The sequence below is a fragment of the Coloeus monedula genome (genome assembly GCF_965178545.1).
Source record: "Coloeus monedula genome assembly, chromosome: 4".
NCBI lineage: Eukaryota > Metazoa > Chordata > Aves > Passeriformes > Corvidae > Coloeus > Coloeus monedula.
In genome coordinates, this window is record NC_138784.1 from 6,390,474 (window position 1) to 6,407,700 (window position 17,227).

At 40.4% G+C, this 17,227-nt stretch overlaps 1 protein-coding gene across 1 annotated transcript in view; it reads left to right on the forward strand.

Moving 5' to 3' along the window:
• PDE3A (phosphodiesterase 3A) overlaps window positions 1–17,227 on the forward strand; it is a 76,678-nt gene that overhangs the window by 24,385 nt on the left and 35,066 nt on the right. The window lies entirely within an intron of this gene.

Sequence of the window (17,227 nt, forward strand, 5' to 3'; positions counted from 1 at the left end):
TTAGGTGTGGGGGTTGTATTTGTCATGAGTTCATTGAAATTACTCTGGGATCAGTGAAAGAAGGCATGAAAACTTCTTGTTTGTTGCTGAACACAAGCTTTACTGGAGAGTGCTCTAAGCAGAATCGCTGAGTGGGACTTAGTTGTGAACTCGGAAAATTGTTTATATTTAAAACAGATATGATATGATGCAGACCTGAGAGATAGGGGGAGAATTCAGAAAATCTCTCCCTTGTCACGTGTGTAGCTTTAAGTTTATTCTCCTACATCTTCAAGTGGAGGCTTAATACCTATAATATTATGGAAGGATGGTTTTGTCGTTTATGTATTTTATGAAGTCAATAAATAAACCTTAACAGAAGTGATTAAACCTGAAATGGCAGCAGGGAATAGCTGTATCTCTTCTCCATCCTCTGATTCATTCCTAAATCAGGATTTACTACTAACTCAATTAAATACACACTTTCTGCATAATTGCCCATGTGCTGGCAGAAAGTAGTCAGTTGTCAGGGATTTTGTTCATTTCTGGGTTGGCTGCCTGAGAACATAAGGATTTGGGAAGAAACTGTGGAATTACCCATAAATTTTCTTAATTGAATTGAGCATAAGCTTTCAAGCCTAAGATGTGAGCAAGGAAAACTTTCCAGTTTCCAGGCAGAGCTGTCTCCTTGCAGTTATTTACACAGTGCTGCTTTGACTTGCTGTTAAAAAATTACACTGAGGCAGAGATTAGGAATTCAAAGAGCAGTTTTGTAAGAAAAATGCCTCGGTTTCATTCAGTAAGAGGAGATGTGGTAAAAGAGGGAGAGAAGGGGGGGAATGAGCAGGGCAAAGAGAAAGGACTGTTAGTTCAGGCAGGTTTGAATAGTCAGTCAGGCTTTGATCCAGGAGAGCCTTAAGAATGTGCTTTGTTACAACACTTCAGTGTGACAATTGAGAGCATGTGGCCCTAGAGCCTCCTCCCTCCATCCTTCTCTCCTCATCGTCACCCATCTTGTGTGGTTCTAATTTTTTTGAGAAATACTGTTGAGGGAATTGTGTTTCTGTCACAAAGCTACTGTAAAATTTCTAATCCCTTGTTAAGAGCAACTCACAAAGCTCCTTTCTTCAGCGTTTAAATGTGCCTCATGGAGGACATGTCCATCCTTTTAAAGTTTGTGTTAAAGCAGTGCTCTGCTGCCCTTTCCTGCATTTTGATGTGAATTGTTTACTGAGATTAGAAATAACTGAAGAAATCTTTGATAACAGGAAAATGTACTTTAACACAAAAAGATGCCTGATTCTTTTGCATGCGCATGTGTTCATAGTATTATTTTAGCTTATCATAGATAAGGTAACTTACATTATTGACTTAAAATATTGGCATTTTTCATGAAAATGCAGCCAATTTTTCTGTGCCAAATGGCAGGTAATACTTGGCGCAATATTATGCCTTCTATTAGATACAATTTAAAATTCGTGCCTGCAGCTAATATATTATCCCCGCAGGATTTGGACATCTGTTCTACATTATCCTTGGTCATTTATCTCTTGTCATCATGCAATGTTGGTGTGAGATTTTTACTTAAAACTAGTACAGAATTTCTTTCACTGTGTTCCAGATCAGTGTGCAAGAAATGTTTAAAGCAGCTAACTGAGTGGCATATCTTCTGTACCCTGCAAAGTACTCCTGGAAGTTTTGTGTCTTTCCCTGTAGCCTGCACGGAGACATTCGTTCCTCACGCACAAACTTTGAGCAACCTGCCAGTGACAAGGCAAAATAACAGAGAGGATGTAGTGCTCGTTTTTGATGCTCGGCATCAAAACAGATGTCTCTGAATCCGGGGTGCCAGGGAACGCAGGGCTGCTCAGCAGTATCAAATAGGGGCAGCGGGGGGCTGCGTTTGCCTGCACTGCTGGTGCAGAATTTGGGCTCCGGGCTGACCGCGCTGCCGTGGGTTTTCAGTAACACCAGCCTGAAGTGCACACACACCATGAAACTCTGCATTCCTCCCCCTCCTGCCCAAGGCTTTTGCTTTTTTCGGGGAGGTGGTGGTTGTTTTTCTGTGCCTGCTGACGTCAACAAAATTGCCAGATGGCATTTCAATGCTTTGCAAAGAGACAGGAGCCTTTTATTACCGGGGTCACGTGGATCCCATTCATTTGCATTCCCAGAAGTGGTCTAAAGCTTTTGCTCACTGTATAGGCAAAGAGTGCTCTGCACCTTCCAGGGACCCAGAGGGCCTTCTGTGGGATATTGTTGCCTTATGAATCCTTCAGAGGATGCAGAGATGAAGGGTTTACTTCACATTCATTTGGCTAATGTAGAAATATTGAAAGTCTCTAGACAGTTGTGCTTTGCAGAGGTTTTGTGGGCTTCTTTTTAAACAACAGAGGAATACTTTTGTGAATTTAGGATAATAAACAGACTTACAGTGTAGCTCTAAGAGGGTTACTTGCAATCTCTCAGGTCCAGGTGACTCAGTAGCTTGTGGAACAAACATGCAAGTCCAACACTGTGCTAAATAATAGCAGAGAAGACGAACTATCAGGATTTAGATTTTGAAGGTTCCAGGCTCTATCACTGGAGCTGGGCTGTGACATGATCGATGTGTTGAAATGGAACAGAGTCCCTTTATACCCCTGAACAGATGACTGGGAGCTCAGTACCAGATGCACAAGATTAAACCAATTTACTTTGCTGTGCCTGAGCCATCTCCACAGCAGCTGGGCAGGGGACATGGCAGTGTTTGAAGGCCAAAACAATCTCTTACTGACGTAGTAACTCCAATATCAGCCCTTGTCTGGCAACTAACCCAGAAGGGAGGGAGCTTATGATTAGATTTTCAGTGGACCTTGGAGAAGTGAACCTGGAGGAACCTGCAAGGCTCACAGGGAAACGTGAATGTTGGAGAAGGAAAAGCCAGACAATTTTGGGGAGCATGAAGACTTCTGCTTCTTGCAGATTATGAAATTGATCTTTGGAGTAGTTTCTCAGGTTAAAGGGAGGAGAATTGTATTTCTGTCTGAGAATGAAAGGTGGGAGGACTTTTTATTTTTCCTCGAAAGAAACACAAACTACATTTGTTGGAGCATCATGGACTCCATAGTAATGCAGAACAGAGGCTAAGTAATCTGGTTTTGACAGCTACATCACAATTTGAAACTAAAACTCCCCTAAACCTATCTGAGATTACCATAGGCTCCAGGACGAGCAATAATCTGAGCTCACAAACTGGGTTTTAATACATTACTATTCTATTTTCTAGCAGTTTCAGCTTTCAGATGTGCCCATGTGGTGCCTCCTTGCTCACAGTACACGGCAGTGACAAAGATGTGTGTAAGTTCCCAAGGGCCATATGTCTGAAAAAAAAATACGGGGCAACATAACCCTATGATCTTTCCAAGTGTGAATATTTTATTGCTTAACAAAGTGCTATTGAAAGGCACTTTGAAACGCAGCATCACAGACTTCCCTTTCCTGCTTGGTAAACCATGTGTTACTATTGGTTACCCTTGTCTTACCAATTTCCCAGCTGTATGACATGCACTAAGTTCTGGTGATTTATCGTGGTATTCTGTGTATGTTAAGCATTGCTGCAATTCACATGGTGCTAAGTGGTTACAGAAGAACACACAAATAAATACAGTGAATTATTGGACTCTTTAATTTTGGTACTGTTATATTCTTGACTAGGAAGTGGAGAAATAATTTTAAGCTGGCTCAGAGCAGACTGGGTGATGTTGCAGAGTACGAAGAGTAATAACCAACTTGACCCTGCTTTCATAACTCCATTCTTCAACTGGGGGAAGAAAATGTAGAGTTTCTTTAGGGCTGGCATCTCAGGCAAAGTTATTGCTCATGCTGTGCTCCGATACCTAATTTAATTTCACAGGGGAGTAGCAATCGGCGTTCACATCATGATTCACAGATCATGGAGCAGGAAACAGCCTGTCAACTTCTAGGGAGCTGAAAGGGGGGAGAGTTGCTTAGAAGAAAAACAAAAATCTGTTTTGTGAAGGAATTCAGCTCATGAGCACAGCAGGCAGACTTCAGTTCTGCTGTGACTCCTGGTGAAGTTAGAGGAATCACTCTGGAAGATTAATTTGCCCCTGAGTTTATCAATTTGTAAGGTCTTGAGTGCAGATGAGTCCTGTGGTGGATTAAACACAAAGAAAACAAGCAAAAAAGAAATACCACTCTTTCTCATCTAAAATCAGAGGGTTTTGGGACTTCAATTTGAACGTGTCCATTCCATCCAAAATTAGCTGTATTCCACAGCCTGACATCAGCTTGTACCCAACTGAAGACATGCCAATGTGAATACTTTGCATCTTTTTGCAAATCATATCAATAACTGAAAGAAAGCATGCTTACACTAACATGCATGTGTAAACATTGCTTTTTGTGTGTATATGTGTGTTGATGTTTCTTTATTAGCATTTTAATGTACTTTCATTTTCTCTCTTCCATTATTATTGGTATGTGGATACTCTTAACAGCTCTTTTTGGGAGGGAAAAATGCAATAAACTTCAACCAAATTTAGAGAATACTTTCATGCTAAAACACTGCACAATTACAGGTAGAGTTTAGCATCTTCAACAGCTCTGATAGCAGACAAATACAACATGGGGAGAAGAGAGAGGCGTGTATATGTTAACCTTATGTGTTTGACTTATTTCTCTGGAAGGAATTCTGCTTTCTTAATACAGTTGTCAAGCACTTCATTGCTTGGGGAGTTTTGTGTTCCTAGAGAAACTTCTGTAATCCTTCTGCTATGGAATATTTTAGTATGAGAGTCAGTTCAAAATGTTATGAGATTCCCTCCACCTCCCACAGATGCAGAATTTCTTTGTTGTTTGTACAAGATTTGCAAGATCGTTGGAAAGAATGTGAACAGTGAGAGATTGCTGGGCTAATATAGAAAAAACATGGATTAAGATCTTTTTCCTCCCAAATCGATGATAGCATTTCATGGGCACAGCAGAGCTACAGTCTTGATTTGAAGGAAGAGTAGTGCCATCTGGTGATGCCTGGGAGAGGCTTCTCTGCGCCTAAAGCTGCAGGATTGTAATGCCTTGTATGAAAAGTTCTGCTCAGTTGTACCATGGCTGTTACCTGAGGCACTGACTCACTTGCAGTGGTCACCTGGCACTAGGTGTCTTGGTGGTGTGCTCATTTATGGAAGTATTTGTGCTCTAGCCTGGAATTGGTGTTCAGACTAGGTCTTCTGTAATTTTCTTGCTCTCATCCCCTTTTCCCAGTCTGACTTTGACTTGTGCAGCTGGATGTCCTCCTATCTGTGCTGCCTGACCCTGTCTCCTGCCCTTTCGCCTTTTGCTGTGTCGCTGACCCCATGAGACCCTGGTGGGCAGGCAGTAACCCTTAGAGAGAGGAGTGACATTTTGGGCTTCCTTGGTCCATCCCCTGGGAGCACCCAGTCTGCCTGGCTTGGATTCTAAGTGAGGCTGTGGCTCGGTTCCAGCACGAGACCTGCTCTCTGATCTCCTCTCTCGTTATGTTCTCATCAGTAATGAAGGGCTGGCGTGCAGAGCATCACCAGTGCTGCTGCTGCCCGAGGGGAAACAGAGTTCAGCCTGCTGCTCTGGAGCCATGTGAGGTTTTCCATGGCTGTCAGCTTGGTGCAGGGAGAAAAGGTTGTGTTATGTTAAAGGTGGATTCATAAATTGTTTATACAGAGCTAAATGAACATCATTTTACAAGCAGAAATAGTTACTGTGTGTGGTTAGAAGTCTGCCAATAGACAGGTTTTATTTAAAATAATTTATTCTGTGCACTTGTTGGCTGGTTTGCATTTAGGCTGGTCACATAAACAAGGCCTTAAAGCAGACCCTAAATTTTATGTAGGGTCAGAACATGGTTTTGTCTTTTTTGACTGGTTACAAAGTATACCCAAACCCACACAAATCAGGTTTCAGAGTTAAATGTGAAGTCCTACTTGCAACTTGTCTGTTTGTTTGTAGCTGGCACAGGCTTATATGGTTGTCCTTATACACAAAAGATTAAATAGTCTTTAGAGACAGTTTTTGATTTGCATTTTCTTCTCTGTTTAAAAAAAAAAGGGCCAACTAAGTGTTAATTTCTTTCTTTCCAATTAATTCCCCTTCCCTTATTTAAAGTGAGCTATTTGCATGTGTGTGAAGTATATTACTGTGGCTGTGTATAGAATGAGATAATTATATAGTTAGTTATGACTTAAAGGCATATTTATACCATGCCAGAAAAATGCCATCCTAATTGAAGGCATCTTTCCTAAAAAGCAGAACAAAGTTGGACCTCATCATGTTGCCTTCTTGTGCCACCTTGATTTTATTGACAGGAAATCAAACATGTTTCTTTGATCTGTCCGTGAAGAGTAAGAGGGCAAGTGGATAAAAGTGTTGTGCATATTTAATTTGGTTGGGTATTTCATTTTGCTGTAGCATCATACAGAATGCTTCAGCCTTACTCTCCACAGTAGTTGTAGCTTGCATTAAAAGAGGAAATGGATACAAATAAATTTTTACTTAGGTTAAGGGCAGTCTTCAGATTCCTGGCAAAGTGCCAACCTGTTGCACAGTGAGCATTATTGATATGCATTTTCTGCTCTGTGTTAGCTAGGAATGACAGTAATTAAAAGAACAAATCATTTAAGTGAAATGATTCTTCTTTCTAGAGAAGGCTGTTTCCTAATGTTGCCAAAAGTCTCTCAAATGCATTAGGAGGAGAAGGAGGGTGTACAGAGAGAATTGAGCAGCAATTTATGGATCTATTTATTTTACTTTAATGGGATAAATAGGATATCTGAGGCCACTTGTAACACTCAGATGGAAGCAGTCAGGAAGATAATAGAGAATTAGGAAGACAGAATCCATATGCTTCATCAGCTGATCAGTCAGAGCACCGTATGGCAAACAATTTAGCTTGTGGTCTGTTTCAGTTTGTTAACAAATATGTTTACATAAAGCATTTCAATGAGAGATGTGCATGACTGTTCACCAAGGTCAGGAGTATGAAGTCAAGTCTTTGCTTGTGATTAAACTGGTCTTTTATCTTTGTTGTTCTGAGCTTAACCCCTCAAAGTTAAACTGACTTTGGGGAGAGATCTTTCACTTCAGTACCCTGCCTTAGGTCACCAGTGTTAACAAACTTGAATATTGAAGTCATCTCTGGAGTCTAATCCATTATGGATCCCATTTAATTCAACTGTGAGCCTCTGACCACAAGAGACACACTATGCCTCTACAGAAGTCTAATGCAGAAAACAATGCAAATATGGGCACCAGGCTGTTCTTCACAAAGAGAAGCCATAACCTTTTTGAAAAAAACAACTGAGGAACTTCATTTCATCATTTTCAAACTAAAGATTTAAGTTTTGAGAAGTTGATGTGATTTCTTGCTCCTATATTTTAATAAAGCTACTCTAAAATTGCTGAAGCAAAGCCAAAATAAGCCCTTCCCGTTGCTGGAAATTCCAAAACCAATAATTTTTCTGTCAGTACAAAATATTTTTTGTGTTTGTCTGAAGTTGTCAATGCACTGCGAATCCTTGAGCTGCCTACTTTCAGCTGCTGTTTCTTGTTTGTGAGGACACCACACTGTTCTCTGTGTAAGAGGGCTCTGTGGCTCAATCATGTGATTGTAAGTCTCATCAGCAAGTAGCTCAATGCTGTGTGCACCAATTAATAGGATTAGTTCTGAGCTAAAATATCAAGGCTCTATATTGATGTATCTTCCAAAATCTTTGATTTTAGGTGGTAAAACAGATCTGTATGTTGATAACTTCTTTTCTATACTTCCTTTTAAAAATTCAGTTAAGGCTTTTAACCTTTCTACCAGGACCTATTCAGCCTACCTATTCAGTAGTAGTAAGTGCTTCTATTGCACTTACTGAAAAAACCACTGATTTCTTACTGGAGTAGATTCAGATGAACCACTGAAGTTCAGCTTCACAAGGATATTTAACATTTAAAAAAGCCCATGTGCAACCCACAGTTGATTTTTTTTTTTACTTAATATCCACATCCAAGCAGAAAACATAACTCACTGTGGAGATAGAAATCATTGTCTAGTGTGGTTGCCAGCATAAGCACCAGTGCTTCATGATCTGTGTCTGTTTTTTGGTCTCTATGGTTCTGTTGCCTTCTGTAAATGAGAAGCTGGTGCTGTTATATTTAGATGTGAATTTGAATCCAAGCTTTCCAAAAACACAGAAGTGTTTGGCCCTCATAAAATAGTGCAGACCCTGAGCCAGACAGTCAGAGTTCAGTATGGTGAGATATTAATGATGCAGAAGTACAGATTGGGTCTATCTCTAATTGGAATTGAGAAGCAGCCAGGGTGTCATAATTAGGAACATTACATGCATTTTACTTTTTTCTTTTTCTAAAATGCAAGTCAAGCACTGCTCACAACCTAAAAGACACAAGTTGAAACTAAAACTTTTCTTAGATTAAAACTGTGTACAAGACAAATCAGCCACCAGCTACATGGAAGAAGTTAGAGATTGCCGAGATGACTTAGAAAATCCTAGAGCCTTTAGCATCCAATGTGTAGATTACAGGCCAGAGCAGCAGTGGCTGAAAACGGCCATCTGATGCAGGCATTGACCTGTGGCGATCAGCTGGTGTACCTTGTATCTCAGCAGGCAAATTGTTTTGGTTTGGGTTTTTTTTCATTCATGACAGCAAAGGCAAAATGAGCCCACAGTATAAACGAAACTAGTGTGTCTTTAAGTTGGTCCTTGCAGGTCAAGGATGAAGTAGGTTGAAAGCAGTCCTCAGGGCTTGCCGGTCTGTCAGTTTACATCTGTGGTAAGTGAAAAAAATTATTTTAATACCACAGAAGGCATATAGAGGATAGTGTTTTATTTTTCTTGTATATGAATTACTGTTTCTCTCTGTTCTGATCTTCATTGAAGAGTCTGCATAGAAATAATCCAGGAGAGGTGGGGCATTTTCACATCTAGTGCATGCTTAGTGTGTCTTTTGCAGGTCGTGGCTTTAGATGTTAGTAGCTCTGAGACTTAGAGAAATAATAGCTCTGCAGCAGCTATGATGAAGGATTTGGGGGCTGCAAGTCCCTAGGGCTACAGTTGTTTTTCTTGCATGAGTCATAATATAAGAATCCAAAGCCAAGTGTTACAGAAAAATGATTAATTCTTTTCACAGAGGAGTTCGTTAGTGACATAAAGTCATGAGAAAGAGGAGGAGGCATCTGTAGCACTCAGTGGCTATTAACTGGTATTAGTGCGAGTGCTTAAAATCAGGAGAACTGAAATAATGCAAACCACAAGGTCTGATGGAGAAGAAAAAAAATTTAAAATTCGACCAGTTTGTTGTGAAGCTCTTGCTGGAGTTTGATGTGCAGAGGATTTATCCTTTTCAAAAGGTGGAGAATATCTCTGTCTGCGTTTGGCTTCAGGGAAAGCCCATCCTTAAAAATGGGCCACTAAATACCATTAGTGTTCATGGTCACTGGAGAATTTCATAGGATCTTTCTGCTCTGTTGCTGCAGCATATGGAAAACATGGTCCGACATATACATCTGGCTCTTGCTGTCATTTCCAAATCCCTGTCCTAACTCCAGTAAGAACAGACTGAACATTAAAGGCTCTTTATCTACAGCTTCACTGATGATTACTTCCTGGTTTCTAATTTTTTCTTATTCTGGTTTTTAACACTCATTGTTAAAACCTTACCAAATTTTCTTTTTTTTCAGTTTATTCTCCTGTGGCAATTCCTTTTTAGTAATTGAAAATACATTTGACACCCTGTGTAGCAACTCTTCACTCCAACCCCCCAATCTTTTATCTTCATTTAGAGGCTACATTTATTTGCATTACGTTTTTAATGATATTTGGTAATGCTCTTCTTAATACTGTTCAACAGTTCTTAGTGAAGGGCTGAGGTGGATGTGAATCTTTAGCTGGGGTTATTTTCATACATATTTCTGAAGTTTGCTGCTAATTGTGATGTCTCTTCTCAAGCTGCATCCCAAAAGAGCCTGAAATACTTTGAAAGGGAGAAAATATGGCAGTGTGTGACTCCTTTGGCTTTGCTCTGGTGTAACTGAGACTGTCAAGTTGAAAATGTGGGAGGATTAGTTAGTACACAGAAGGCAGAATGGTGATTATTGCTTTCAGTGGATTTTTTTTTAAACTCATGCTGTATATTTGGCTGCTCTGTTTTAGTTCACTGTAGAATTAAAATAGCTTTCCATGCTAAGCAGACAGTTGGGATGTTGGAGCTGTAAACTCAAATGGTTAAGATCACCAGGTATAAATAGATGGTTTATCCTCCACTGTGTGTGCACCCAGCATCCCACTCCTGCTAGGTCCCAGCTTGTGGTACTGCAGCTCAAGTTGAGGCTGAAGACAGTTGTCACTGTTTTCTTCGTATGAACACAAACTATCAGCTTCAAGCTACCAATTTGTGACCATCTGATGTACAAATTGGAGAACAATAATGTAAGACAATTGAGGACAGCCTCTGAAGTACAGAATTGTTTTCCTCAGTCTGTGTTATGCAAAGCAGATTTCAGCCCCATTTAGAATTTAATTTTTCCCATCTGCTGTGCTTTAATTAAAAGCAATAATTTTTAAAGTTCCTAGTTTATTTGTAGTGGTGTCTACATTTTAAATAATCTACCCTGACTGTGACTGACTCTGTGATCTACTCTACATCATCAAGTAGTTCTTTGGGCTGGATAGTCGTGATAGTTTAATGTTTTTAGGCAGCCAAATAGCATGGAAAGTCCCTTGGAATTGGGTGACTGAGTCCCCAAGGCTCTGCTGAGAACATCAAACATCAGCGTCAGAGTTTCCACAAGGTTTGCAAGCTGTGACCAGCGGCTCTTAGCCAGGAAGTTCAGCTCGTGCTCTCTCCTCCTTCCAGGAGCTGCTTTCCCTGGATCCTCCTCATGGCGTGCCTTATGCAGATGGTCATCCCAACTGTCTGAGTGTCTTCACTTGAGCTGAGATTTCCCAGGAAGCCCAAGGCAGAGCACATATATGGCTGGTTGCAGCTTGTCCCTTGCCATGCTGTGCCACCCAGCACACTCTCTGGGGACAACCCTCTGCCCCTTTTCCCTATGCCTTCCAGGGTTTTCCAGCTGTGCTCTACTGGGGCAGGAGGGAAGGTGGAAAATTAAGTACTGCTTTATGTCAGTACCAGTGGAGTTAGTTCATTTGAGGTCCCTTCTGTCAGATATAAATGACAGGGATTTAATTATGTTGCATTGGGTTGTGTCCAGTACTTGCATCCACATGGGTTCAGAATTTCCTGGTCTGTAGGTCTTGAATCTTAACAAATCCAATCCTCCCACTCCTTGAGATTATTTCTGCATCTGTTTTTATTATTGCTTGGTTGCTAGTGACCACAAGGACATTTCCTTTCGGTGTGTGTAACAAATCTGGAAAAGCCTGTTAGGTAACCTGAAAGAACTGATTGCCTCCCTTGAAAGTTACAGATGACACCAAAACTGCATAGAACTCAAATGTGTTCTCTGTTTCTTAAATGTGATCCTTTGCCCCTTGGAATGCTGTGCACAGTGCACGAGGACACGTGTGCAGTGTGTGGAGGTGAGCACACTTAGGGCACTTTGATGGTGGGTTTCTGATAACTCACAGAGGTCATGCAGGGCTGGCTTTGATTTCGTTTCTCCCAGGGACTTCACAACCAAATCTGGACCTATGAAGGCAGGGAAATCAAAAGGCCTTCCTGCACCTTCAGTGCCTGCTGCAGATTAAGTGGTATCAGTTTACGAAGAGTTTTTAGCGTGGATAAAAGTCTCCAACAGTCTTCTTGTAAATGTCTGAGCAATTTTTCTCAAACACTGAAATAATTCACCCCAGACAAATACCTGGCAGTATATGTTTCAGTCTGAGCTCTTTGGCTGACAAAGCTGTCATGAACTGAAAGATCCTGTAATGGAAGAAAGTTAGTCAGCTGTAACTATGAGCTTTGTGAGTGGTGTCACCTAAGGTAGAGATGCAGGATGTGGGGATGGCAGCTGCCTCCCCAGACAAAGTGTGCTATAGACAGTGATACATTCCACAGGTTTTATAAGTAGGGGGAAAAAGTATTTCCTTCCCAAACCAGTGTCTCTTTCTTAAAGGATGGTGGTGTTGTCATCCTGGTTTTCTAAAGAAAGTAGTCTTACATGGTCATGCTCCTCTGTGACAGTTCCAAACAAATGTGGCAGATGGGAGGAAGTTTCAGAGATGGTCACCTTCCTAGAAATTTTATGTTAGCCAATGGTGGGATACCAGAGGAAGGTCCAAATCAGTGGCCTTGCTTGGTAGTAGAAGACTGGTAGTTTAATATACTGTGAGATTACAGAGCCAGCTGCTCAACAACATGCACACCAGCCCCAGGCCTGGCTGCCTCTTGCTGACTCTGTGGCCTCAGGTCTATTGCTGAGGAAAAGGGTCATTGCAATACAGTGAGGGGACAAAAAGTATAACTCTTTAGTGAGACCCATTTCATTAGATCCTCTGTTTGCAGAGCTACTTTGAAAGACTTGCTCTGGCTGCTCTGTGATCCTTGGACTCTGTCATCTTTCTGGCATGTGCTCATGCTACAGACACACTTCATGGGGCAGTCATGACATTATCTGCTCTGCAGATCAGAGTTCAATGTAATTGTTATCAGGTAGGTCTGCTTTGCTGTAGTGGTGCCATCTCAAGCATCTTAGAGCCAGGGTTAAAATGAAAATCGTTATGGCTCAAGCAAGGTTTAAGTTTCCTTCATTGTGGGCTCATCTTTTGTGCGTCAGTGTCTGGTTTATGGTTATGTGGCTCTGGGTGCTTTAAAGACTCAGTGGCAAAGTCGGTGACTACATAGATGCCTTGGAAAGGTTTTCTTTGATCAATGTGATGAGACAACAGGAAGATGCTATTTTCAGCCCCACCAAAGAGTGTGCCTTACAGAGCCTGTGGCTGGTTCACCTCCAGAGAGCAGTGGGAATGCTGTGCTTCATTAAGCTGGAGAAAAGATTGTCATAAACATCTTGCTTGCTCACCAGAGAAGAGAAAATCTGAAATCTTCTGTTAGTACAAAGTAAGAGAGAAATAAAAATAAAAACACTCCAGTTCTAGAGCTTTAAACAGAGAAAAGTGAAATGTGAAAGAATTGCATGCACGCTTTTTTTCCTTAGTCATTCAGTGGAAGGTGGAGTAGTTAAGTCTGTGGCGCCTTTAAAATGATTCATTATTTCCATAGAAGCCAATTGATGTTTATCCTTCAAATTGCCCTGTGGACATTAAAATAATGGAGAATTATATTTGCTTTTAATTTTGTTTCCAGACAGCTTGGCCTGAACATTTATGATGTGACTTGGAAACCATATCAAATTGTGATTTATAGTTGCTCGTAATTGTGTGAAGATTGAAGATACGCTGGATGCTGCTTTTCTTTTCTTTTTCCTCCTAGCCTCCCTCATTCTTTTGCTTACAGAGTGTTCTTGAGTGTAACATTGTGAAAGGCCAACATCTCTGCCTTCATTGCTTTTCCTTGTACAAACCACAGCAAATTAAGATTTTATTTTTTCCTAACATGATGCTGCATGAAATGAATTGTGGTTTGTAATTGATAATTGGTTTGGGGTTTTTTTCTTGCTTAAGTTTTGACTGGTTTTGTGTAGTCACAATAATCACCCTTTTTCTAGGTTGGAGAGAGAGGTGTTTTTTAATTAAGCTGGATGAGAATCATATTCAAAACATGAATGGGGAGGGGGAAGACTTTTCTTTGTGGTAAAGCATCTGTTAAGTGTACGGATGTCAAATCTGCTCCACAGGTGAGCCAACAGGAATAGTTCATACCGAAATTTATCTATCGGGTCTTATGGCTAAAGGAATTTGTTATTCCTATTTTCCTAAATTCATTTTTCCTGCACAGTTTTATCTGCTTTTTCCTCCTACTGAGTAAAAAGCTATTCTTAGGAGTTTTGTGCATAATATAATTTAACGGAAGAAAACAAATAGGATTTTGTGAACTGTAATAGAAAAGCCCAATGAAGGTTATGCAAACTTTGAAAGCATTTTTAGTCATGTTGCAGACTCCAAAACAGATGAGTCAAACCTAAAAATTCTAAATGATTATTAAAATTTTTCAGTATACTTTTTTCTTATTGAATATAAGAGTGTTCCTTACAGTTGTTTCCTGCCCTGACAAAAATCATCTGTGTGATACTGGGACATGCTACTTTTGTGGTTTGGTCCTGCACATGCAGCAGTATGTTTTGGGTTGGTTTTTTTAAAATTTCTGTACATAAAACAAACCCTCAAAACATGCAGCAAGTGCATTTGGGCCCAGTTAGTAATTCCAGATGGCCCCGTGGCCTAAACCAGCTGTTTTTCAGCATTGTAAGGAATTAATTTTTCTTCTTACCTTAGTTAAAAATGAGCCTGTTTAGTTTTGCTTTTGTTCCTGGCGTGCTTGCTTTCTCATTCTCATGCCCTAGAGCGTTTCAGTTTTAGTCACTGCATGACATTGCTGAAATCAGGGCTGGAATGAAGTCACAAAGTGAACAGCAAGCCAGTCTTATCCAAAATTCATGGGAGGGAACTGCATTCATAATTATTGGCATAGATGAGTAAATGAACACTGACCATTGTGAAATTAAATTCACCTTAGCTTAGCTCTTCGTTGTTTTGTTTTGTTTCATTAAATTAGTTGTTTGTTAGTGTTGACTGCAAACGTTGTTTATGCCACTATTCCCAAGTATCCAGCCTTGGAGCTTCAATGAGTAAAGTGGTTTGGAAAGAATCCAAATCAGTTCATGCAGAGGCTATGCACGTTAGTAGAAAACAACTTAGAAAGACTGAGCATGGATTTTGTATGCACTTTTACCCTAAAAAAAGACTCCGTGCATATATATCTGTGTGCACATGTATGTGCATATGTACAATACATATGCACATATGCAATTACATTAATCTAAAATTTTCACCAGTTTACTCTCTTGCTTTCACATCATCAAAGTGATGTGCACTAAATTCCAGGTTTCCTTGCCCTTTAGAGAACCACATTATCATTTACTTTCTGAATAATGGTCTGCAAATCACACACAGTTCTCCACTGTTTTGTAGTAGAGAATCCGAAAAGTAACATATTTTAAAATGTTCCCATGCATTCAATTTGTAATATTTTTTAGAAAATAATAATCTACATAGCTGTAATTTTACCTAGTCAGACTCGTCTGATCGTGCTCTAAATTCACCCTGAGATGGATGAAACATTCATATTTCATGACTCGCATAACTCACCACAGCCTGGCATTTGAGTGGGAAAAACCTGCTGGGTCTCAGAGTTAAGGCAGGGGTCACAAACACACATGACAACACAGGGAGCTGGAGGCCCTGTGGCAGAAATCCACCATTGAGAAGAGAAGGGCTCTCCCTCTCCCCACTTGGTACTAATCATGGAGAACAATGCTGGCTGCTTTGCAAAATATTAGTACTGCTGTACAGAATCTCTGCTTATAGCCTGCTGAGTCAGACTTGTTTACTTCATAGAAGTATTAATCTCTGTCTCTGATTGGCGGTCGACAACTCCAGGCTCCAGGCTTAATAGAATTTCAAACTGTAGATGACACGGTTTTGCTGAAAATATGAGGCTTCTGTCGCATTTTGAGTGATGTATTCTGCCTCACTCCCCCTTGGTCCATTTGTCATGGCTGAGGTTAAGATAGATAATTAATTACCCCCATCCCAAGCCTTGTCCTTTAATTTAAGAATTTTCTTTAGCATCTGCCAGAATCTTCTGCATGTGCTCCTGAGATGTTAAGCAATGAAAGAGCCATTAAGTTAAATTCAGGCATTAATTTTTTTCAGTAGCATGAAATAGCACTCCAGTAGATCAAGCAGTTTCTGTTTTGTGCTATTTCATAGCATGGCAGAGAAATGGGGGAGGAGGCTGGTTTTCTGGCAGCAGGAGAGGATGGTAAGTGAGGAAGCCTATCTTCTGGTCCTGCAGCCTACCTCTGTCTTAGCAAGAAGTAGGACATGAGAAAGGGATCAGTGGAGTGAAACATCTATTTGCCAAGGGCCTGATGTCCACGTTATGCAACTGGAAAGACAGACAGAAGAGGTTTAGCTATACTTAACTAATATATCACTTTCCTCAGAAATACTTTTTTATTGCCTGTAAAGCCTTTTCTGAGAACAAAGTAGTGTTGAGTTGTGTTACTCTGTTCTTTGTGTTTTAAGGTCCATGAACGCTGTCACTGATGAGTCATTCCTGGCTGGGGCTTTAATCACTCTTCTTCTAAGTCTGACCAATTCTCCATGCTCTTTGCCTGCCACTCCAAGTAACTTATATGCTCTTTTCACACACATAACTTCCCCATTTAGCAAACTGTGTATTTTAGCTTTTTCTAAGAAATATATGAAAGCAAATTAGTACAAAATCTGCTGCAGTGGTCTCTGTGGGAAACTGCACGTACACCTACTAAGTCCCAAACAGTAGCAGCAGGATTGAGCTTATGTGTCAGAGACACAACAAAGGGTAGATGGCCACTCTTGGAGTGCCTTGAATTAGCAATTCCATGCAGAATTCATGGTGGGTTTTAGTGCACCAGCTAGTGAGGCTGAAATGCACTGAAATTCCATATGCCTCCTGCCTTTTTAAGTGTTCTACTTCTGTGTGCATCCAAATCTCACTGTTGTTTATTAGAGTTTAAAGATCCCCAGTCCTTTGCAACTGTATTATATAGCTGTCAATTCACAGACTTGACAACTTTAAGGTTTAAAAATCCACTTTTTACTCCATTTCCGTTTTGATACAGCTGCCCAATATGCAATTGCTTGGAGAAGAGTGCTGTTGCCACCATACCAGAATACTATAGTTTAGCTGCACGGGGATGTTTTAAAAATCTCAGTATATGCTTGGGATTCATTTCATTCATCCAGGCATAAGCAATGAACATTAGTTGTTCTAGATATCTCCGTAGTTAGTACGCAGGTATCTCTCAAGAGAGACTCCTCCCATCCTAAGCCATGTCTCCAAAATTATTTGTGCAAATAAGCTCTGGCTATTGACCACGTCTCCATCGGGAGCCTGAACAATTCATTTCAGATGGGTTAAGTCAGCTGCAGATGGTGAAAGCTGTGAAATCAGATATGATGGAATTACAAAGTCTTTGCAGACTGTTGATTGATCTATTCAGCATTGTTCTCTGTATTTAAAGAATTATTTTATGTTCATATTTTTCCACCTGTAACCGCTTTAACAGAAGCTATGAAGA